Source organism: Cibotium barometz, chromosome 10, assembly GCF_041138505.1.
Source record: "Cibotium barometz isolate CiBa-2024 chromosome 10, ASM4113850v1, whole genome shotgun sequence".
Classification (NCBI taxonomy): Eukaryota; Viridiplantae; Streptophyta; class Polypodiopsida; order Cyatheales; family Cibotiaceae; genus Cibotium; species Cibotium barometz.
The window spans coordinates 38,661,376-38,687,762 of NC_141055.1; positions in this window are offsets into that span (position 1 = coordinate 38,661,376).

A 26,387-nucleotide genomic window follows, 5' to 3' on the forward strand; every position below is an offset into this window, starting at 1 on the left:
TGCAGATTCAGGAGAGATCTTGGAGGATCCTACTATGTACAGGAGCATAGTAGGAAGTTTGATCTACATGACGATCACCAGACCAGATTTGAGCTATGCTGTTGGGTTGGTGAGTCAATTTATGCAGGTTCCACGGAAACCGCATTTGGATGCAGTGAGACGCATACTGAGGTATGTGAAGTCTACTTTGCATTGTGGACTATTCTATGAGAATGGGACAGATATATGTGTACATGGGTACACAGATGCTGATTGGGCTGGTAGTATCTCAGATAGAAGATCTACCAGTGGATTCATGTTTTCTTTGGGGAGTGCTGCTGTGACTTGGAGCAGCAAGAAGCAGCCTACGGTTGCTCTATCGAGTACAGAGGCCGAGTACAGAGGAGCTGCTATGGCAGCATGTGAGGTAGCTTGGTTGAGAAAGCTACTTGCAGATTTGGGTCTATCAGTGGATAGACAAGTTGTCATTTTCTGTGACAACATTAGCAGTATACAGTTGGCCAGGAACCCAGTCTTTCATGCTCGTACGAAGCACATAGAGGTCCACTACCACTTCGTCAGAGAGAAGGTCTTGGCAGGAGATCTTGACCTTGTTTATGTCAGCACAGAGGATCAGGTAGCTGACATTTTCACCAAAGCATTGGGTACAGAGAAGCTCCGCAGATTCAGGGCTTCGCTTGGTGTACATGAGATGGAGTTGAGCTCGAGGGGGAGTGTTGAGATATCGAGCTCTAGTGAGGCGGTGGACACTGATGACCCGCCTGGGGGATAGGCCCCACACTTACACCACTGGCATGGTTGGTGAGATCTTGGGTGATATGCGGCTAGTGGGATGACAGGCTGTGTGACAGCCATTCTAGAGACTGGCATAGTTATAGCGCCAGCTCATTTAGTCGGGTTCACACTATAGAGAACCCGTGTATGTATTGGTTGAGTACCTTTCATATTGTGTGTACTCTTATTCTTGTATATGGTGTTGAGTGTTGAGTAGAGAAGAAGAAGATTTTCAGCCTCTCACCTTGTGTGTTCTCTATTAGGGTTTTGTGAGTGTGTGTGTGTGCTTACAAGAGCTCAAGCTCTCTTCCCCCCTGCATCTTTTCAATATATGTATATGATGATGATGTATGTGATAGTGATAGTGAGAGTGATGTGTGCGAGTCAGATCATGTGGGCATAATCTTGATGGGAGGGATAGCAGCGAGCACCTTGAGCATTACGAGCATCATAGAGCTACCTATCTCTATTCCTAGTGATCATAGGGATACATTAGATGACCATAGTGATGCATTCCATGATCTTGATGGGCATTTGACTAGTCATGATCATTCGGCTAGTCATACATCTTTAGTCACACATGGGATTGACACTTCACATGTCGTTGAGCACATCATAAACCATGAGGAGCATAGATCCGAGGTTCTAGTATGGGATTGACACTTCACATGTCATTGAGCACATAATAAACCTTGAGGAGCATAGACCTGAGGTTCTAGTATTAGATGTGTTGGGCTACTCCTCTAGATTTGTTACATGGGGAGGGATTTTGGATACGACCACTACTCCTAGTTTTCATAGCATTTCTGGTAGCATTCGAGTGGATCGAGTTGTTGTGATTGAGCAGTCAGGGAATTGCATGAGAGTAGTGATGAGTTCATAGAGGTGAGACATCGTAGGAGTATGCATATCGATCATATTTTTAGCATATCCTATGACATTGACTTTGAGAGTTTTACAGTTGATCTAGGTATTTCCTTAGATCCAGTACTATTGGAGATTGATCTATCATGGGATTCAGGTCATATAGGGACACTAGCGATGGAGTTGGTTTATACCTTTGGGGATGACCTTATTGGCCTTGGAGATTCCATTGATAGTGAGATGACTGATACCACTTATACTTCTTGTGTAGTCACTTGGTCAGTGCTTAGTGATGCCGATCTTTATGATGATCCAGTTTCTATTCTAGAGGGACACGCATATATAGAGTGTCATACACATGGAGATATTGTGCATGGGTCAGATCATACTCATACATACATAGATATGGTGGATCATGCTTTTGACTTCTTGAGTGGTGCTACATATGATGGAGGCATGAGTTCACATTTGACTCTACAGGAGGCTGACCTTGAGCTATAATCATTTGATTCCTTCGGATGTTGACACGATCTTGTGTTCTTTGGAGTCAGGACATTTTTCTTTGGATGCATTCTTTGTCATTTGAGGAGCATAGTTTTTGGATATGTGGATCGACATTCAGGTGCATCTATGATATATTCCAGTCTTGGCATACACGATGATTCTTTTGTGCCAGGACCGCTTGACATTCTGGCTAGGAGTTTTGAGCTTTTTCGGCGGATACCTTTCATGCCAGGACCACCCTTTGATTTCGAGGATGAAATCATTGTAGGAGGGGATGGTTTGTAACAAAGTGTCCTAGTGGTACACATGGGGATGGGCCTAGGCACATGGGGTTAGAGTCCATTTACACATGTGGGGCACATGGGTCCCTAGGGGTATAAATAGGAGATTATTATCATGTACTAGGATCTTTTACTACTCACTTTATGACATTTGGTCATCTATTCTCCTTAGAACATGTGTTCTCTTGGATATGGTGCAAACTCCCATGAGTGCTCTAGGTATTGCTCCCTATGATGAGCTTCCTCTAGGTGAGAGGCTAACACACCACACTTCCATAGTTGCTTGCATTACATATAAATCTATTACATTACATTTCATATTAACCATGGACAACCAATGCACAAGGAGAGGAGAGAAAAGAAAAATCCTGGATTTCTAAAAAATAAGAGGAAAAAATCCCCTCGATTGACCCTTTGTATTCTGGCTTCGATGCTTACATTTTAGCTCTTAATGTCTTTTACATACCGCAGCAAAACCCGCGGGTTGAGTACTAGTCTCCTTGAATATGATGACAAGATGGAGAGTCACGCCTCCTCTTCTCCCAATCTCGAGTCACACACTCAGATCAAACGGAACCCTCATGATGAGTATAACCATATCGAGATGGTGCATATGGCGAGAATAAGCAGAGGACTCCTCTAACCTACTCTTCTCCTTTGTTGCTTCACATGTACCACCATGGGCCGCCAAACGGGGTAGATTTCTAAAAGACAGATTTCCCTCTGCATCCTTAACCACATCACCCCTATTAAGCAAATATGACCAAAGGTGTATGTGCCGATGTAGAATCAATATCAACTATCCACCGGTAGCCCCGAGTTGTCCAAGCTCTAGGCTGATGCCATATGCAAGCTATCCTCCACTGGCTTTGGACCAAAGCATGCAAGGGCTAGAGCCAAGATGTAGACACTAGTATATGCACGCCGGATGATAGTTTTTCTCCCCTCGAATATTGTGTGACTGACGAACAACAAGGGGAAATCCACCAAATAACCTCCAACGTGCTCTCTCTATCTCCATCTCACAAACAACAGAAACAAGGGTGAAATCATGAGAGAATTTGATCCTACGCATAGGCACAACCCACTAGTAGTGCGTAGAAACCTTGGTTGGGCAACGACGTGGGAAACTCCCCCAAATTAAATTTTGATCTAAAAAAAATCAAGAATTTGCAAGGTTTAGGTAACTTATCATGGAGATTTTGCAACCAATGAGCATCAAGAATTTGCAAGGTTTAGATAACTTATCATGGAGATTTTGCAACCAATGAGCTGTGGCGTGAAATTGGCAAAAGCTCCCTATCTCAGCATCAGCCTCATTATCCCCCTTCAAAGATTCAACGAATTCCTACTGTATCCAAATTGGCCATGGCATTTGCTCAAAACACATAGGCACGGAATGGCAAGAAACTCATCCCAGGCTGTACTGTTAGAACACGGGGTTCTCTCTGTGGCGCGAAAGGGTCCACCTGCTTCTCTCTGGGGCTGCCCACCACCACCACCTGCTGCTGCTTCTGCTTTTCCGTCTACATCTGCTTCTGCTCGTAGCTTCTTCCACTCGTCCATCCATCCCTGAAGTGCCTGCATTGGGTCTGATTGTGCTTCTGATCCCCCTCTGTTCCGCCCGCTTATGGTGACAGGCAGTAAGCAAGCAAGATGCACTGTCGAGTACCACTGGTAGCAATGGCGAATGTTGGTGACAGGGCAGTAGCAGCTACAGTAAGCAAGAAGCAAGATGCACTGTAGAGTACCACTGGTAGCAATGGCGACAGTAGGACTTAATACCAATGTAACGTAGCCATAGCCTCTTCCAGTAGACCTGAGAAGGGCCTCCCATAGACCTGAGAAGGGCCTGGAGCTCTCGTCACCACCCAACCATAGACTCGTCACCACCCAACCATAGAGGGGAGTGTGGATAACACCAAACTCCGAGCACTTTTATAGGGGCCTGCCCCTCCCCATAAGCATGCCTGGTCGCCCAAGTGCTTTGACTTCGGCGCCCTCATCCCTAAATCTCGGATGCACTAATCGTCCACACTCCGGCATTTGGGCTCTGCATCCGGTCGAGCTCCCACGCGCTGTTATAAGCTACATGACAATCACTAGATAAGTCTTTTCCTTTTTTCTCATGGCTTGCTTAGCTTGGGTATGGCTAAGGAGTGTACATTCACCAAATTCTCATAATCCTTTTAAACATACGTTCTCACAATGGAATTCAAAAGATATGTCATGAGAATCATAATCAATCTGAGGGTTATGCTCATGTCCGGCAATGAGTTTGCATTTTTGATTCTTTGTTTTGATTCGTTTAATAGCTTAGAGTTTAATGAGATCTTGCCAAAATTTGTACACAAATAGTTGTACAGTCTCTTTGTAAAGTTGTCCAAGCATATTCCATTGTTCTCACTCGTTCAATACCATAGTGTTTAATGAGAACTTGCCAAAATTTGTCCACATATAGTTGTACAGTCTCTTTGTAAAGTTACCGAAGCATATCCCATTATTGATGTGCTCTTGCTTTATACTGAGGCGGCAAGAAATTGTTTTTAATGAGCTTTTGAAATTCTTTCCATGTCCTTGGTCTCTCATGTCCTTGCTTGATTGCATTCCACCATAATGGTATAGTTTCAAGTCGCAGCACACTTGACCTTATCTTTCTCGAAAAAATCTTCATTAAAAAATTAATCATCAAGTTGACTAATCCATGACAACACTGTTTTCGCATCCTTTTTACCATCAAAATTTTGAAAGCCTGATGAATGATTTTGTTTCTCTTATTTACGAAAAATTTCTATGATGGTAAGTCTAATGTCAAAATCAAATTCAACACTTCTTGATCGTTTCCTATTAGAAAGTAGTTCTTCTAATTCTATCCTCTTCGCTTGTTCCTTATTTAATTGAGCTTGAAGAGAAAGAAGTTGCTCGGAAATAGAAGGAGGTTGTGGGTTTGACATGTGAGGAATTGGGAAAGAAAAATAAAATTACAAAAAATTGCTAGTAATTAAGATAAGAAAATAAACAATATGTGAGGAGTAGTACTTAAGGTCCTTGCTTTGAAATGGTTGAAGTTGTATGTTGAAGGTCTTCCAAAATTCAAACCTTTTAAGGCTTTTTAGGATAGGAAGCCTTTAAGCTTTTTACAAGCTTTTTGGAGATTTTAGTAATAAAGTATGTGGGGAGTAGATGCTTGAAGTTTGTTAAAGCTTTGTGTTTTTTAAATTAAGCTTTGGATTGTGGGTAGTAAATCTTATGTTATAAGCTTTATAGCATAAAGCTTTACTAGTAAAGCTTTACTAGCAAAGCTTATTAATTAAGCTTTACTAGCAAAGCTTATTAATTAAGCTTTGAAAAAGCAGTCAATAGTAAGGCGGTCGGCGTACATGGATGAAGAGAAACCGGTGAGGCAACGCAAAAACGGAGGAGAGAAAAACAATGAAACGGCCGGTGATTTTATACTAATCGGGTGTAGAGAGAGAGAGAGAGAGAGAGAGAGAGAGAGAGAGAGAGAGAGGAACATGGAAATGTTTTGCGTTATCGTGCAAAAAAGAAGAGAGTAAAAGAAAAAGTGGTTTGGTTGGTGGTAGCGCGTACGGGAATACATTTTTTTTTTTCTTCAAAAATTGTTTAGAGAATATAGAGGCTTCTTCAACACCTTCAAATATAGAATTTTTGGTTTGGGAAGCTCATGAAAATCTAAAAATAGGGGAATGATCTTCAAGCCATGCTTTTTCCATCTATAAGGTTAGATTTTCGAGAAGATGAAAGAATAAAAAAGGTGGTTTTACTCCTGTACTGTCTCAGAATATGCAATGGAGATGATGACAAAATCTGAGAACACAAGAGCAAGTGCACTATAGAAAATACAGCAATGGAGAAGGAGAGAGACTGCTCTATATACACAAGAAAATCCCGAAAAACAAGATACAATGGCATGGGGGCAATGGGGTAATGGGTCCATTTTATATGGCCCCAAACATGCAATCGGCCTGCATCAAGGATAGCCGACAGGACAAGAAAACCCACGACCAGCATATGTGAACAGTCGGCCACCAGCAGAAAAGGTGTCGGCTTGCATCTGAGAAAGAAGTCCACCACTTGTGCAAACTTGTCGGCCAGCTCCTAGAGTGTGAACACATGCATACTGATGCAGTCGGCCAGCAACAACTGGGTCCTCCTGCCATCACAAGGCAGCCACCCAAGCCATGGAAAAATAGGAAAAAATGGGAAAAAATATGGAGAATTGGGAAAAATGAGAAAAAACCTAATAAGGGCGGGCACACCCACAACAGAGGCCCTGGTGTATATGTATAGATAGGAGATGACTTCTAACACCCCCTCTCAGCTCCTGGCTGTGAAACAAACCCCAGGGAGCTAGAGTGCCATCGAAGCATAGCCTGAGGTAGAGACTTCATGAAGAGGTCTGTCGCATTGTCCTCCGTCGAACAATAAAGTAGCAAGATGTCACTAGCTAAGATCTTCTCATGTACAAAGTGATATTGTATCTCTATGTGCTTGGTCCGGGCATGGAAGGCCGGGTTTCGAGCAATAGCTATATAGCTCTGGTTATCACACTGGATGATTATGGGCTCCTTCTGTGGAAACCCAATCTCGCCAAGCAACCTCCGTAGCCACACATGAAAAGATGCAAGGGAGAAGAGAGCTTGAGCTCTTGCAACAAGCACACACACACTCACAAAACCCTAAAAGAGAACACACAAGGTGAGAGGCTAAAAATCTTCTTCTTCATACACAACACTCAACACACCATATACTAAGATAAGAGTACACACATATGAAAAGGTACTCAACCAAATACATACTAGGGTTCTCTATAGTGTGAACCCAACTACATGAGCTGGCGCTATAACTATGCCAGTCTCTAGAATGGCTCACACAGCCTGTTATCCCACTGGCCGCATATCACCCATGATCTCACCAACCATGCTAGTGGTGTAAGTGTGGGGCCTATCCCCCAGGCGGGTCATCAGTGTCCACCGCCTCACTAGATGAGCTCGAGATCTCAACACTCCCCCTCGAGCTCAACTCCATCTCATGTACACCAAGCGAAGCCCTGAATCTGCGGAGCTTCTCTGTACCCAATGCTTTGGTGAAGATGTCAGCGACCTGATCCTGTGACATAAACAAGGTCAACGTCTCCTACTTGCCAAAACCTTCTCTCTGACAAAATGGTAGTGGACCTCTATATGCTTCGTGCGAGCATGAAAAACTGGGCTCCTGGCCAACTGTATATTGCTAATATTGTCACAGAAAATGACAACTTGTCTATCCACTGATAGACCCAAATCTGCAAGTAGCTTTCTCAACCAAGCTACCTCACATGCTGCCATAGCAGCACCTCTATACTCGGCCTTTGTACTGGATAGAGCAACTGTAGGCTGCTTCTTGCTACTCCAAGTCACAGCAGCACTCCCCAAAGAAAACATGAAGCCACTAGTAGATCTTCTATCTGAAATACTACCAGCCCAATCAGCATCTGTGTACCCATGTACACATATCTCTGTCGTCCCAGTTTCATAAAATAGTCCACAATGCAAAGTAGACCTCACATACCTCAGTATGTGTCTCAATGCATCCAAATGCGGCTTCCGAGGAACCTGCATAAACTGACTCACCAACCCAACAACATAGCTCAAATCTGGCCTGGTGATCGTCATGTAGATCAAGCTTCCTACTATGCGCCTATACATAGTAGGATCCTCCAAAATCTCTCCTGAATCTGCACTCAACTTGCCATTTTGATCCAATGGCACTGAGATAGGCTTACAGCCTGTCATACCATACTTGGACAACATGTCCAAGCCATACTGTCTCTGCAACAGTAATCCAATACCATGTGGTGACCTAATCACCTCAATGCCCAAGAAATATCTAAGCTCCCCCAGATCCTTCATCTCAAACTTCTGTCTAAGCAAGATCTTTACATCAAAGATCTTTGCATCATGGTCCCCCGTAATGATCACGTCATCTACATAGATGACAACAAGCACAACCCCTCTATCACTTTGTCTCACATACAGCGAGAAATCTGCATTGGCTACTACATGAAAGCCAATAGTGACAAGATATTCATAAATCTTGTCAGACCATGCCGTTGGTGTTTGTTTTAAGCCATACAAGGCTTTCTTCAACTTGCAAACATGCTCGGGGTGACTCACATCCTCATAACCAGGTGGTTGCAACATATACACCTCTTCCTGTAAATCCCCATGCAAGAATGCATTCTTTACATCCATCTGATGTAAAGACCATTGCTTTGACGTAGCCACTGCTATCACAACTCTCAATGTTACCATCTTGGCAACTGGGCTGAAAGTTGCCTCATAATTAATGCTATATGTCTGCGCATATCCTTTGGCTACCAATCTAGCCTTGTACCTGCTTATGCTTCCATCAGTGTTATGTTTTACTTTGTACACCCACTTGCATCCAATGGCTTTCTTGCCTTCAGGCAATTGCACTAAATCCCAAGTCTCATTTCTATATAGTGCATCCATCTCCTCATCCATAGCTTTCTCCCAACACACATTTCCAACAGCCTCATCAATGCATGTGGGCTCTACAACCTGTACAACTTTTGCCATGTATGCATAGTGATGTGCCACATAACCATCATAGGTAAACCTCTGCACAAGATTCTTCACTCTCCCAGATCTTCGCAGCTTTACATTCATGGCTTCCATAGCCTTCTTTACACCAGGTGTTCTCATAGCTAGTATCCCAAGATCCTCATCAAGGCTCATCTCTGAGCCACTAGACTCTGCATCAACATGAGAATGCCCTGCAGAAATGTCAAGCATACTAAGGGGCTCAACCACTTTCTCTTGCATTTAGCTACACCGTTTTACTGTGAGGAGTCTAGGGCACACTACGTTGGTGTTTTATCCCATGCTTAGCCATGTATGCATGAAGCTCCTTAGACATATACTCCCCCACTTGATTAGTACTCATGATACTAATCTTATATGTAGAAACATGGCACATAAAAACCTCTATTTTTTGTTTCAATGGATATACCCAGGTATGTTTGGAATAATAGCTCAATGCGAGCTCTCAAAACACAAACCGTGGAGTGTTTGGAATAGCCTTGAGTCCCGTCATACCCTCAGGCTTTTTAGCATTAGACCTTGGTAGTACAAGCAATACGGGGGGATTTAGGTTTACCACCAAGGCTGTTGGCAACAAAAATCCAAGCCACTAGGGCCAAAGGGGCATCCTAAGCTACCAGTTACACTATAACAAGCACCCAACATTCGAGAGAAGGAAGCTCTAGAATAGATCAGACATTGTGAGGATATACCACACACTACAACCCAGCCTCACACAATTACCCTCCACAGTACCCCAATTCGCCTCAAGGAGGGCAAGTATAATATCTAGCATATGCCATTCCACCCCCTACCTACCAATACCCTTACTATCCCTTGTAGCCATTACCTCAACCTCCACCTATGCCACTACCAACAAAGCAAAAATATTTTGAGGATAGCCACTCTCGATAATCTGACAATGATAAATTCTCTGGTAAATAGCTACCTAAGAGATTCCTTGAAGGAATCATTTTGATTCAACCTTGCATAATGCCTTGTACTTAGAAAAACATAAAAACTTTGAGGAATGCTGGTAGACTTAGATGATAACGTCATGGGAACTTCTTTAAGGACTCCACCTAAAGGAACCCCATCAAAAGCATCTTTTAATACAATGCTTTTGAGGATCGGTAACAAAGGGAAAGAGGCATAGGCCCGCACCAGCATAGAAGTCCTAGCGACCACACTTATGCAACAAATAAAATTGTGGTAAGGGCATACCGAGCGTAAATGGATGCTGAACCTCCATTAGTTCCCAATAATGAAGCATATACCAATGTAGATGCTGGTTTCACATTGCTCAAGAGAAGACCAGAACCAATTTGTTCCACAACCCAAGGAGACTTGGAACAAGGATTAGGCAAAGAGGAAAAATGCTTTGAAGACATTTCCTCCAAGATCCCAGGAGATGATAAGAGAGTTACACACTCAAAGAGGCCTATACATATTCTATATACCATTACCGTTCCATGATAGATATGTAAGTGATAATGGGCATATCCCAAGAGACAAAGTAGCAGTCATCACCGCCTTTCTCTCCTCTCAAGTCCAAATTTTTGTTGTTGGCTCCTACTGTAAAGAAGCCCAAGCATATGGAAGGACCTAAAGGAATGGATGGATGAAAGATTAAAAGGGTAAGTATGGAAGAACACCCATGACTCCTCGAATGAGTCGGATGATGAGACGAACCCCCTAAGGGAAGAGGAAGTTCACTGAGATTTTTTTATAAAGTACTGGGTGAATAAATTAGGTCACTATTTCAAGAGCGATGACATGAATACCATCCTTCCTATAAACTATAAGGATAGTCAAGTAAGCTCCATCCTAGATGATGGAGGGGCTGGAGTCAGCATCATTACCAAGCAGTGTTAGGAGAAGTGGGAGCAACCTCCACTTACACTACTAGCATAGTGGTCAAGCTTGCTGATAGGGCCACATGAAAGCCCATGGGTATTTTGCAAAATCTCAAAATCAAGACATTTGGACTAAGTTTTTTCCACTCTTTTATGGTGATGAACATTTCTCCGCAGAGCCCAATCCCTATGGCTGCATCCTTGGCAGACCCTTCAAGAGAGAAACCAGAATGGTATGAATAGGACATAGACCACATCTATAGTTGGAAAAGAAATGAAACCCTAGAGGTAAGCTTGTGAACATGGAAAACGCATCCCATGAGTGGTGGTGGACCTTTTGAAGATTCAATTATCCACAAATAACACCACTAAACTAAACATGTGCCTCACCTATCATAAAACACTGGGTGAGGAATGTGAGAGTTCAGAGTTTGCCTCACCTCCAAAGAAGGAATTGGATGCACATATCCATGTAACAATGGACGTCCTCCCAATTAGATAGCACAATATATGCCATAGGGGATGGCAAGGAAATTGCTTTAATATATATGTTGAGCACTGCAGTAATGCAGCATACACCAAAATTTGAGGGTGATATTAGCGACCAAGAAATAAAGACCACTTGATTTGATACATTGAGGAAATAGACTCCCATGTAGACTTTTACCATTAAGGAGAAGGAGCGAGGAAAGAGCTCAATATTTTTGAAGTTCTGGTCAGGTTAATGGCCACATAGAGAGATGAACCCTCAAGGTCTAAAAAATATATAAAATTCTTGCGCTCCTCCACGAGGAGCAAGGAACAAAGCAGAGGATAACTACATTCTAGAAGAGGGTTTTGGCATGGAACATCTTAGGGAGGTGCCTGAGCACTTCAAAACGTATAATGTGGGAAACCACTTTGTACATTTTGAGAAGGCAAAGAGAACTCATGATGGTGGGAAGCCTAGAACATCTTACGATGGGGACTGGCTAAAATTAAGAAGGTTATCCTAGGAATCTTATCGAGGGAAGCTCCCAAGAGAACACAAAAAGATGTGCATGCTAACCTATCCATGTTAAGAAGAACATCATGCAACCATGCTATCTTGCCAAAGTCACAAGGACACCACCACTTGAGATATAATTTTAGGGACACCACCAAGGCAATTACCAAGGTAATCACAAGGCCACCTCTCTAGGGAGATCATAGGCCACCACAAAGGTGATCCCAAGGCCATTGTAAGGGATTATTTGTAGAAGGGAAGTCATATGGCCATCTAATAATTTACCACAAAAGGAAAGCCTATAACTCTTCATTTAGGATCTTTTAGTTGAAGTTGATCTTGAATATCAAAATCTCCAAGGGTTTTTGCACCACTTAGGATAGGAAGAGGGAAGTACGTAGGATTAGGATTTCACCACTTTAAGATAGGAAGAGGGCCCATAAGTAGGAGTAAGATTACATGACTTTGGATAGGAAGAGGGGAAGTAGGAGTAGGATTAAGTAGCTTTCTTGTCACCAAATGGTAACTTGGTGCTAAATCTTCTAGGTGATAGTTAGAAGAGGGAGGAATGAGTCAAGCACCCACCCAATGAAACAACTTAGGCCTTATCCATAGTTGCACCATAATAGTGTAGTCTCTTTCTAGTGAATGATTCGTGAGCCTCAAAAAGATACTTTCCATCGAGACCAAGTTAATAGTCTATGAACATGTAGTCAATGCACATTGTTCACATAGGGGTTGTAAGGTATCAACATTATTCCAATTTAGGCATTCTGTCACATTGTGCAATCCATGATAATCTTTGTGTAGTTTTTACCCCTTGGTTTGTTTCTTTTATGGTAAAGGGAACTTGATTTCTCAATGGATTCCCTTAGGCTAGATGCTTTTGGCCCATTAATTTACCTTAGGTTAGAGGTTTTTGGCCCATTTATTTACCTTAGGCTAGAGGTATTTGGATAGTCTGTCAACTTGTGCAGTCAATGCACCCTTGGTTTGTTTCTTTTGTGGTCAAGGGAACTTAATTTCTTAATGAATTCCCTTAGGTTAGAGGTGTTTGGACAATTGATATTAGAGTTAATCAATCACTGACTAATTCCCTTAATGAATTCCCTTAGGTTAGAGGTGTTTGGATGATTGATATTAGAGTTAATCAATCACTGACTAATTCCCCTATCCCTTGGGGTGGTTGGGGTGCACAGCTATGGGTTGAGGTGATTTGGCACTGTGTGGTAACGACCCAAAACTTTGTAGTAGTGATTACATTATAAAAATATATAAAACTTGGGGTGGTTGGGGTGCACAAATGGGTTGAGGTGATCTGGCACTGTGAGGTGTCATGACCCAAAACATTGTAGGAGTGATAACATTATCAAAATATATAAAAATATTGGCTTAAGGTATTAATACTTTGAATTTTGGGGTTTTTGGTGGCAATGCCCACATCTCATTCTATCATAATCAAGATGGGTTTTAGGATTTATTGACGATTATAATTATTCTCCTCTTTGATTTTTCTTTCAAGCAAGGAAGTATGAAATTATTTATTTTAGTTTTCCTATACTCTCTCTAGTAGACGAGGAAAATCCCATTTCATAATTATCCTCCAACAACAGATTGCTTCACTGTTTCAAGAGTTATCAAAAGAATCTAAATTATGATCAAGTTATGCAAAAGTGTTTTTCCTCAACTCCATGAGAGGAACTGAGGAAACATATCCTTGTATATGTGTCATGGAGTTTCTCCTAGTACTCACATTATAAGTTTAGGGTTTTCATCGTATCATGTGATCTCGTATGGTTTCCTCATATGTTTTCTCTAATGTTTTGAATTCTCCCTTTTTGCACTCCATCTATAGCCACGTCTTGAGAATCCATGAATAAATGCTTCTTTTAACGTTCTAAAATTAACCATTATCGCAGGTCTTAAAGTTTGAAACCACTAGGTTGCTTTTCTCTCTAAACACAAATTTAAGGTGTGCAGCTTTGTGGGGCAATTGGGGCTTCCAAAAGCTTCAAAAATTGTATCAAACATCTCAAGATATTGAGAAGACAATAACCTGCTCCATCAAACTTAGTCATAAGCTTGGAAGTTTCCATAGAGGTGGGTTTAAATGGCTTTGAAAGGTTTAGTTATGTAACCCCCTTCCTAGTGTTCTTAACAAGGAAATAATTTCATCGCTCAAGGACAGAGAGGGTTGGGGAGTGAGTGGATTGAGACTTGTGTCATTGAAAAGACCTATGGTTGGTGGGATTGGGTTTACCCCCACAGGTCTAGTGAAGTGGTGGTGCACTCATATATACAGTGTTGGTCCAATGTGGGTGGGAGATCCCTAAAGGATATGATGTGTTGAGGGTCTCTATGTGTGCCATAGATTACATGGTGCTTGAGGCTAGATTCTAGGTCTATATATTGGCCATTTCCATGTGTATGAGGAAGTTTAAGCCTCTTAAACTAGCTATCATGCTCTTGCAATTTTTTCTCTATAGAGGTGTTGGCTAATTTAACCTCAAAGTCTTAAAGGCCTTGCAAATTAGATCTTAGATTTTTATAAAATTAAGAATAAGCACTTAAGAGTGCACACCAACAGAGACAATTGACTCTCTTGATTTATGTATGCACTCACAGCAATTCCAAACTATGTGTATGGCAAAAATGTTCTTCAAGGCTATGTAGAGAAAAAAGATCTCATGTGGTCATCCATCCCAGTAGTGTTCTTGAACAAGGGCACTTAACTATGAAGTTTCCAAAAAGTGGTGTAACCCAAAACATGGACGTTTTAATCGACTCCTCCAAAACTGTTGCGCTTGACAATGCAGTAGCGGTAGAAGGACCAGTGGTGGCAATAGGCAGAGCAGAACCATAGGATGTGAGTACCACCTCGGTATAGCACACGTGTGAAGGTGGCAGACTGTAACTGTTGTGGAGCCATTGCCAAGATCAAGAAGGCACTATTTAAAAAAGGGTGACCAACTACTATAGAAAAAGATGATGCTGGGTGTAAAGGAATGCTGAGAGCAGTGTGAGCCAACTTACTGTTAGCGTGATGAAGTGTAGTTTTGTAAAACCTTCATTGTTAGGTAATGCTTATTTCATAAAGCTGTAGCATGTAGAATTTGGCAAGTGTTTATATGTGCTGGGTACTAGTTTTGTGTCACTGTGTAATCTGTCTTAAATGAAATAAAAAACACACCTGCCATTGCTTCTCTCAGCTGTCACATGTTATTGTAGGATGTCTATGTGTGTCATGTTTCGGTTTAATGGTACATGATGTGTAAGAGAGAGAGAGAGAGTGAGTGTGATGTAGAATATGAGTTGGGAAACAATGTGCATGAGCTTGTTAAGTTGAGTGGAGTCTATAATGTTCCTCATGACCATGTAAGGGTTGGTGTTTTGAATCCAGAATTTTTGGTGAGATTCTACTCATCTCCCACGGCATTGCCTGACTACTCTGTTACACCAGACTGTTGTCTTGCCATTTCACTTTTCTGTTAGGAAAAACAACGATAAACACCTGGCAATCCTGTTGGGGAACAAAACCTCTCCTGGGAAACAAAACCTCTATTGGGGAACAAAACCTTTGTCGGGGAACAAAACCTATACTGTGGAACAAAACCCCTCTACTGAGAACAAGCTCTGCTAGGTAGCATTCTACACCAATAAGAAAGGGAGAGTGAAAATCCACTTCAAGCAAAACCATAGTGAAACCGGAGCATGAAAGGAATTTTCCAAAAAAATCAACTTGAAGAGCTTTTCACCATAAGACCCCCGACCAGATTCAAGCATGTTTCACACATGTTCATGAATCTAAAGAGGTTGAAAAGTAATGCCTACCAAGAGACCTTCTAGGAAGCTCGTAGCAGGGAGTACCTTGCATCGTCTCATAACCAAGAAGACAATGTGGAAACATCTGCCAACCTACGCAAGCAAGAAGTAGCCTTAAAACTTAGGTTTAACTTGGACCAAGAAAAGGAGTGCCAAGAGTGAGAATCAGTGCACAATTTGGGTCTAAGATTTAGAAAGGGTGGAGTAACCAAACCAAGAAGAACAACCACAAGGAAACCCCCGAAAATGGTTCAAGGGAACCATGGCGTCATTAGCCAAAAAATTCCTGATTATCTGAGGTGGTAAAGGGGAAGATGCAGATCTGTATGTGAGGAGGTTTGAGCAATACTGAAAGGTGGCCAGTCCTAGGGATTTAGAAGAACCAGAGCTAAGTGAAATCCGCAGAGATGTCTTCATGAATACTTTCAAGGACAAAGCCACGGAGTGGGTGTCAAGATATCAAGACAACCATTTCCAGACCTATGAAGATATCAAGACAACCATTTCAAGACCTATGAAGAAGTCATGATTGCCTTCTAGGGTAGATTCCACAAGATAAAGTATGTAACTCATCTCTGTGATCAAATGAGAGAGCTTTGAGACAAGAGGACATGGATGTGGAAGCTTATGCAACAAAACTGTTAAGCTTGAGGCAGAGAGTGATGGAACAAACCCAACCCTCGATACAAATAGTTACCAAAATTAGTTTGTCCAAGGGCTTAATCCGGACATCCACACAGTAGTTAGCACAAAGCAAGTGGAAATTGATGAAGAATTCAAGGAATTGGTGGAGCTGGCCAAAAGGGCGGAAAAAAGAAGTCAAGAAAGGAGACAAAAAAGGAAGCCCAGGAAGAGCGTCACCAACTAAAGAAGATGACTTGAGTGACTCCTAACAGGACACTCCAGTGGAAAAAAGGAAAAACAAAAAGAAGAAATTTGGGAAGGTACTAAGAAGCTCTGAAAAATTGATGCAGTAGATGAAGCAGCTGGTGTAAGAAATGAAAAAGGAAAAAAGCGTAGATTTTTGGAAGAATGTGTTATGTTCCCAATGCAAGCAGGAAGGTCTCCTTAAAGAGGAATGCATTGTGCCTCCAACTTGCTCTATTGGTAACATGTACAACCATAGTACATGGAATTATAGATACAACATAAAGAATAGAGCTCCTATGGTGAAAAACATAGAGGGAGTAGAAAGAAGACCCCCTGGAATGGGAAGGTATAGGAATAGAGGTTGCGGAAATTTTTTCGGGAGAAGAGGTCAAGGACGTTCCGGAGGAACCACCAACTTCACATGCTACTATTGTCAACAACTCAGACATACCAAAGTAGAACGTGCCATGAAGAAAAAGCATGATGAAGAAAGACAAGTGGAATTGATGTAGCTCAAGGAGAATCCTCCAAGTGCCAACATGATGCAAGCAGAGGACACACAGTTAGAAATTCATGACATCCTAGTAGTAACAAGAGCTAAGGCAAGTGAATCGGGTGTGGTGATAACTCTGCTTGGTGATCAAGGCTCACCCAAAGGCCACAAAAAGGCAGCTGTGGATTGGGAATAACAAGAGAAGGTAAGGATTCAACTGCTACCAGGGAAATAGAAAGAAGGCAATGCAAGCAAAAGGAGGATGACTCAAGAGAAGTCACTGAAAATTTTTCGAAGGCCAATGGAAGCAAGCACATGGAGCACTTCGACAAGGAATGCCTAGAAGAAAACCAAAAAAATGCAGACTGGTTGCAAAAAATGTGATGTCAATGATGTTGGATAGACAGGTTTAGCTGAAACAAGTATTGGATTTATGCCCAAGGTTTAAGGCCAAAATTCTGATGGCAAGCATTGAAGGGCTGAGCAAATAACTAAAGCACACAGTAGAGGAACAAACCACGGAATGTGGCAATATGCAAGCAGAAGAACCACCAGCATATCCAGAGATGATGAAGTGGCCAAAGTCACAATTCAACTCAACAATGTTCTCATTAATGATGTGTTGGATGGAGGGTCCGGAGTGAATGTTGTCACTGAATAAACTGCATTAGGATTGGGCCTCAAGTGGGAGCCCATCCAGTTAAACATAAGAATGGCTGACAACAATAGGGTGGTGGTACCAAAAGGAATCATAAAAAATGTCTCAATGAGGATCAAACAGGTTGACTTCAAGGTCAACTTAGTAGTTATCACCATAGAAAACCACACCGGGTCTTACCAAGATATTATTAGGAAGGCCCTAGCTGAGACATGGAAAGGTAAAACAGACTGGGGAAGGACCAGAATCACCATCAGAAGGGGAAAGCAGAAGGCAAAACAGACTGGGGAAGGACCAGAATCACCATCAGAAGGGGAAAGCAGAAGGTACATGTGGATCTCACTGATGCAAAAAAACCAGTGAAACCTGCTCAGAGGCTAGTCCATGCCGAAACTTTCAACATGTCAGAAGGCTTTGATGACAAGACCAAAATACTCTGCAAACATCCAGATTTGGTGTCCTTGTACATGATAAATGTGGGGGAAGCAATAAGCCATCATGCAGAAATGAAGGAGATGATCAAATGCAGAAGCAAATTTTGGGAAAACAAAAAAATCAAAGCTAAGCAAAACATTGCAGGAGAAGGCCTCGGAAGAAATTAAGTTGGCCCGGATTCTAGGGCAAGCATAAGAGATCCAAGAAATCTACGGATGGGTACAAAAGCAAAAAGAGAGCTAGGAAAACAATGCTGCAAAAGTAAGCCTGGACAAGTTACATGAGGTCAATCTAGGGGAAGGAAAAGATGAAAGGCATGTGAAAATCAGTCTTGAGCTAGAAGAAGAGTTCAAAAACAGGAGCTAGTATCCTTACTTAAGGAATACCAAGACATCTTTGCATGGTTGTATGAAGACATGGAAGGCATTGACCCTAAATTTTTCCAGCACAGCATCAACCTAAAAGAGGAAGCCATTCTTGGCAGACAACAAAGGTACAGAATGAACCCAAACTATGCAAAGCGAGTCAAAGAAGAAATTGACAGACTATTGAGGGTGGGTTTCATCGTGTTAGTAGAAAAATCCACTTGGATATCTCCCATTGTGGCAGTGCCCAAAAAGAATCCACTTGGATATCTCCCATTGTGGTAGTGCCCAAAAAGAATATTGAGGGTGGGTTTCATTGTGTTAGTAGAAAAATCCACTTGGATATCTCCCATTGTGGTAGTGCCCAAAAAGAATATGAAGATCAGAATATGTGTGGATTACCGCAAGCTAAATGCAACAACAAACTCAGATCCCTTTTCGCTTCCATTTATTGACTCCTTGTTGGATGAAGTAGCCAAAAAGGAGATGTACTCATTTTTGGATGGTTTTAGCAGGTACAACCAAGTCAGGATGGCTCCGAGAAAGACAGGGAGAAAACAACCTTCATCATGGAGTGGGGTGTCTTTGTGGCAACTGTCATGATGTTTGGCTTAAAAATGCACCTACCACCTTCCAAATAATGGTGTAAGAAATCTTCTAAACCTACCTAACAGATTTCATGAAAGATTTTGTGGATGATTTTAGTGTGTCCGGAGATAAGGCTAAACACATCTATCATCTGAGGTTATGTTTACAAAGATGCAGAGATACAAGGCTGAAATTGAATCCAGCCAAATGTGCATTTGCAGTAAAGTTTGGAACACTGTTAGGACACATCATGTCAGCCCAAGGATTGGACATACTTTTTGCATTTAAATGATTGAATTCTGAATCTCATGGGAATTCCTCTTTTATCATTAAAAATTTCTTATGCATAAAATAAATTTATCAAAAATTACTCTTTTTAAATTAAATAAAAATATCCATTATTTTGAATATGCCATTTTTTTGCATTTAAATTATTGAATTCCTAATGGCATGGGAATTCTTATTTTATCATTTAAAAATTCTTATGCATAAAATAAATTTATTACAAGTTTCTCTTTTTTCTTAATTAAATAATTATGCATAAATATAAAAAAGTATTCTTTCATGAATATGGTCAAATTCATTCTTTTTACTTAAAATTTCTAAACCGACAATATGGTAGGAGTTCCTCTTTTAGTGTTATGCATAAAAACAAGATATGTATTTTTTTCTGAAAAATTTGCCATAGCTTTGCTGCTACTACTGATAATTTTTAAATTTCCTAAAAGAATAAAAGCTTGTAATGAAAATATGATAGAAGTTCTACTTTTAAGCTTAAATTTGAACTATGAATTTAAATCATAATTTTAACCATAATTATAAACATAATTATGATTATCCCACTAGATAAAGCTAATTTCAACATTCCTCTTTTTCCAATTCGCTAGGATAATCCATTTCTCATTTAGAATGAATTAAAGTAGTTTTATCTACTCATAAATAATCTAAAAGAATTACCCATTATTTTAATAGCACAAAATCATGAAAATATCATTTTCTTAATCTCTAGCCCATCAAGCCTAGAGTTTAGTTTTGAAATAAGAGATTATCTTTGAGAAGCATTCTTTTGTTAAAGAATTAGCCATAGAGATGACTATTCTTTTTTAGAGAGAGATTTACTTAAAGAAAGCATTACAAATAAGCATAAAGATTAACTTTCTCTTAATTAAACATTAAGAGGAAAAGCTTGATTTGAATTAAAACATCATTTAGAAAGCTTTTCAAGCTTGAGAGGGGTTGAGAAGAAGAAAGTCATTGAGGAAATTGAAAAAAAACCATAAAATCAATCTTACCTCTAAGATTGGCTTGATTCTTTCCATAGTACCCAACCAATCAATTGTTAGCAAGAGGAGAAGAGAACTCCAAGAGTTGTTGAAGAGAGAGAGAAGCTCCAAGCTCCCCAAAAGTAGAGGAAAATTAAGGGATAATAGAAAATATGATTATTTTAATAATACTGGCATGGTATAGCTCAAGGATGAGAATACAAAGGAATTAGGGTCTATTTATAGTAGGTGAGTGAGGACACTAACCAAGTCCAACTGGGTTCTAGAGCCTTTCAGCTTCAATTTGACTCAATTTGGACAAGATTTGGACCAGTTTGGCTCCCTTTTTGATCCAGTTTAATCCAGGAGAGAGGAGAGAGAAAAATATCACATTTTTTGGATTTAAAAACTCAAGTAATCATGAAGAAAAAGGTGCCTCCTTGATGTTGCATTATCTCCTTACAGAGGTGTCAAAAATGTATCACTTCCTCTAAATTCCGTCCTTCTTTTTTTGGAAAAGGACAGGTGCCCCCCAAGGAGAGCTACTGGGGCGTACGAATCCTTGCTCAATGAGTTGGGAAAGTTGCTCTTTCAGTTCAATGGCTTCACGAAGGGACATTTTATAGGGCATTTTTGAGACGGGTTGAGCCCCACGGATCACCTCGATTTCATGATCGACTTCTCAAGGAGGCGATAGCCCTGTAAGCTCGTCAGGGAAGATGTCAGAGAATTCTTGGAGCCAAGAGGGTTCTGTCTCCTTACTAGGTTCAATGGTTTTGTTGAGCTTGACTAAGAAAACTTGCTTACCCTTACGCGTTCCCTTGAGAAGATGTTTTGCCTTGACTACCGTAGATTTAGGTTTTTCTGTTATCCCCTGAACGGATATTACTTGGCCATGCTCATTTTCAAAAGTGATACTCCCTTGGTTACAATGAATGCTAGCTTTGTTTGCAATTAACCAGTCCATCCCAAGGATTCCATCATAAATTCCTAATGGCAAGACTCTAAAGTGGCCATGAGTTCGCTCATTACCCAGCTCAAAATCAAGGTTTCCTATAGAGTGGCGAGATACTACTTCTTTCCCACTGGCTAACTCTACAGTCATTCTTCTAGCTGTTTTTTGACCCAAGTTTAATTTTTGCAAACACCTAGTAGAAAGAAATGAATGGGTACTGCCACAATCAATCAAAAGCTGAAATGGCTTACCGTGATGAGTGGCTGGGGTTTGGATTACACCAAATTGTTTATTCGGACCTTGGTGTTCTATTGCCGCATGGACAGTGGTGCGCTCTTCTTCAGCCATTTCCAAGGTCGGTTCTTCACTTATAATACAGGCGGTCCTAGCAACTGCTCCTCCCGCGGCCTTTTCCACGCCCACCGCCTCTTGCACCTTGGTGGATAGGGGCTCCACGGCCTTGATTTCCTCTGCCACCTTGGGAAAATGATGTTGCCATCTTGGGACAATTGGCCCTAAAGTGTCCCAGCCCATTGTACTCAAAACACAGAGGGCCTTCTCTGGAAGAAGCAGCATACGAGTGGGGGACAAAAGAGTTGCTTTGTCGCCCTTTGTTGTAGTAGGGGAAATTCTGTTGGGGTTTCTTGTAGGGTTGATCTTTAGGATTTGCCTCAGGGTAAGATCTCTTTTGAGGCTTAGGTTTGTCAGTCCTCAATTCTTTCACAAGGGGATTTGCTCGTATGAGAGCATCCTGTAATGAGCTTGGCCTCATTGCTTCAAGGCGAGAATCTAAGGGTTCATTTAACCCTTGGCAGAAACGAGCCACTTGCTGGGAAGTAGTCATAGCTGGGGCATACTTCCGAAGAATGATAAATTTGCTCAGTCGGATCTCAATTTTGAGACTGTTGCTCAGTATGAGCAAAAGACAGCGCACGAACCCTATCTAAGGCAAAAACCTCTTACTAAAGTCCACGCAAATGGGGGGGGATTGTGAGATGTCCTTTAACACAAAAACATTTTGCAAAAGGGGAGAAGGGCTGAAGGCTGCTGTAAGTCTCTTCACACTGGGGAGGGAGGGGAGATAGAGGAAAATTGCCTTATCTAAAAAGTGGCAAATGAGGGGGTGTGAGAGGGGTGGCTGCTGCAAGGGGTGGCTGTACTATAGCAAGTACACTGCACAGGGACAAACGGGGGTACGGACAGCGGCACAACAGAGCATACGCTACGCAGAAATGCGTGTTGCCCATGGAGCACCCCGGGGGGTTTATATAACTGTGGGGTATAGGTACAGGCATTGCGCAAAACAAGGACGAAAGGACGGTGTACCAGCAAAGGCTGTGGATCAGTGGCCTGCATGGCTCAGGGGGAAAGGTACGGTGTCGGTTAACAGGAAAAGGAGTGGTACGCATGTACCTTATTTGGTCTAGGGCAGCATGGGTGTCCACGTAGCGGTACGTGTCGACCACACAGTGGACGACCGTCCTTTGGTTCTTGTGCAGCCATCGTACGGGCACCCTGGTAAGCGTGTACAGTCCAAATTTTTGGGGTGGGATCCCCAAATTTAGGGCACCGGCCTCGATTTGCGTGTCAGACCGCCTCGGGGGGCAAAAAAAAAATTTATCCAGGAGGTTCTCCTGGTCGTTGGGGTTCAGACCGTTCGTCAATCGGACACCCGATCGTGCATTTATTAAGGTTTAAAGATCGACACTTTTTAACTAAAAATGACTGAAATTTACGTATAAGCGTGATCCGGTGTCCGTTTTGGATGCTGTAAAATCTTATAATAGGGTAAAATCGCGCACAGATTCTAAATTTGGGCTCAGAATTTGAAGATTCTAAGTAGAAATGACTCAAATAATAAAATCATTGATTTTTATACCATAAAAACTCATAAATTTATCTATTACATGGACATTTCTTTATTAGTGAAGATGGGCATGTTACACCTCCAAAGAGACACCAAGGCCCCAATCAGAATCTAGAGATAGGAAGTTTTAGGAATGAAGGAAGACCTTTTCCTCGAAGCTCTTTCTCAGGAACTCCGGCTCTTTCAAGAATGTAGAGGGAAGAGCTTCGAAGTGAGAACAGGTGTTTCGGATGTCAGGGGATTGGGCACCAGCTCTCAAAGATTGCCCATCTCCTTCTATGGTCCAAGGAAGCGAGGGTCCCAGAGTTCAGAGACAGACTCCTTGTATATCAGCCCAATCAGGGTCCCCCGTGCCAAAATCAGGGCAACCCCAAAAGAGTGCCAACTCAGCTTGTAGCCTCCATGCAAAGTAGTCTCCGAACTCCCTCCCAAAATTGGGAAAACCAAAGAGAGAGAGTTCCACCTCAGACCACAACAGCTAGAGCCATCACTATAGCTGAGGAAGTGGAGGAAGAAAAAAGATAGATCTATGCCGTGATTGAGCATCAGGGGCAAAATCATCAATTCTCAGTCCTCCAAACTCCAGCAGAGTACCAAGGTAAGCAATTCAAGCTTTTGATTGATTCAGGCAGTACTCATTCTTTTATTTTCCTAGGATGTCTGGTAAGTTAGTCCTAAATCAAAAATCAGGGGAACCTATGCAAGTGGAATTGGCCAGCGAAAAGATTCTTTTCACCCACCTATGCAAGTGGAATTAGCTAGCGAAAAGATTCTTTTCACCCACCTTGAGATAGACCCTATTCAGTTTAGTCTAGATGGGAACGTAACAGATTGCCAGTTCAGATTCCTACCCTTGGGAATCTATGATGGAATCCTTGGAATGGATTGGCTCCATAAGAATCAGGCTAACATTCATTGTCACAATGGAACCATCTCTTTCCTTGACCTTCATGGGAATAAAGTTCAAGGAACTGGAATTTTCGGATCCCCAGTGCTCTAATTAGTCATGGCTTCTAAATTGTTAAAAGGGCTCAGAAAGAGGCAAGTTGTTTATGTCGTTAAGATTGTAGACATAAAATGCAAGGCTAAAGAACTAGAGTGATTAAGTGAGTATGCAGATGTGTTCCAGAAGAGCTGACTGAGATGCCTTCGACTCACGAAGTAGATCATGAGATCAAGTTAACCCCTGGAGCTCAGCCAGTAGCCCAGCGTGCATACAAAATGCCAGTCCCTGAAGCCATAGAACTTAAAGAGCAGTTAAGACAACTGTTAGAGCAGTGATTCGTCAGACCCATGTTTCACCTTGGGGTCGCCCATTCTCTTTTAGAAAGAAGAAATATGGAACGTTAAGACTCTGTATTGACTACAAAGGATTGAATCAATTAACAATTAAAAATAAGTATCCTATCCCTACCAGGATCGATGAACTTCTGGATCGGTTAAGTGGAACCCAAATGTTCACAAAGATAGATCTCAAATCCGGGTACTACCAAATTAGAATCAAGGAATAAGACATTTTGAAGACAACATTCAATACTCGCTATGGGCATTATGAGTTCACAGTCATGCCGTTTGGATTGACTAATGCCCCCGCGATGTTTAATCGTCTTCTGCACCATATTCTCATAGAATACTTGGATGATTTTGTTCTTGTCTTCTTTGATGACATCTTGGTATACTCAAAGAATGCTGCAGATCATCAAGATCATGTGCGCAAGGTCCTGGAACTCCTAAGGAAGCACCAACTCTTTGCAAAAAAGAGCAAGTGTTCTTTCTCTGTTGACTAGGTGGAATACTTGGGATTCATTGTGTCTTAAGATGGGATTTCTCCTGACCCCGTAAAGATCCAAGCAGTACAGCTTATCACCCCGAAAAGATGGCCAGACTGAAAGAGTGAATCAGGTAATAGAAGATATCCTTCGATCATGCTGTGGCAAGGAACCCAAGAAGTGGTTAAGCCATTTGCACACCTGGTTGAATTTTCTTACAATGCTTCTTATCATTGACGCATTGGGATGAGCCCTTTCAAAGCTCTGTATGGACAAGATTGCCTTACACCATTAACTTGGTCCGACCCATTTTTCAGAGTCGAGATGTCTAGACAGATGCTTGATGACATGGACCAGCAAATGCAATCAATCTGTAAAGATATTAAGGTAGCCCAGGATAGGGAAAAGAAGTATACAGATATAAAGAGATCAGACAGAGTATTTGAAGGATCAGATATGGTACGACCCAAAAGAAGTTCCTTATCTTTACGAAAGTACAAGAAGCTCTCTCCCAAATACTGTGGACCGTATGCTGTTATAAAGAAAGTAGGCGATCTAGCTTATAAACTTCTTCTGTCTCCCTATCTCAACGTACATAATGTATCCCATGTCAGTTTGCTTCAAAAATATGTACCCAGCCGAGTCAGTTTCTTCTTCTGCCTCCCTATCTCAACGTACATAGCGTATCCCATGTCAGTTTGCTTCAGAAATATGTACCTAGCGAAACTCTCTGCCTCTGCATAGATTATCGAGGGCTGAATCAAGTCACTGTCAAGAATAAGTATCCTATCCCTCGCATCGACGAACTTCTTGACAGGCTTCATGGGGCCAAAGTCTTCTCAAAAATAGATTTGAGGTCTGGTTACTATCAGATCAAAGTCAAGGAAGCAGATATACCCAAGACAACCTTCAATGCCCGTTATGGCCACTATGAGTTTACTGTAATGTCATTCGGGTTAACCAATGCTCCTGCAACCTTCAACCGCCTAATGCAAGATATATTCCGTCCTTACTTGGATGAATTTGTGCTTGTTTTCTTTGATGACATCTTAATCTACTCCAAATCAATGAAAGAGCATGAGGAGCATGTGCGTAGAGTTCTGAAATTGTTGCGCAGACACAAACTCTATGCCAAGAAGAGCAAATGTACCTTCTTTACTCATCAAATTGAGTATCTTGGGTTCATCGTCTCCAAAGATGGCATTTCAGTAGACCCCGCCAAGGTCAAAGATATTCTGGAGTGGCCATCCCCTAAATTAGTTCGTGAAGTTTGTGGGTTTTTGGGAATCACGGGATGGTATAGGATTTTTATCAAAGATTATGCCTTGGTAGCTGCACCTTTGACAGATCTTCTTAAGAAGGATTGCAAAATAGTGTGGCTACCAATCCATCAAAACAATTTTGATCAGCTCAAGGTCATTATTACTTCTACCC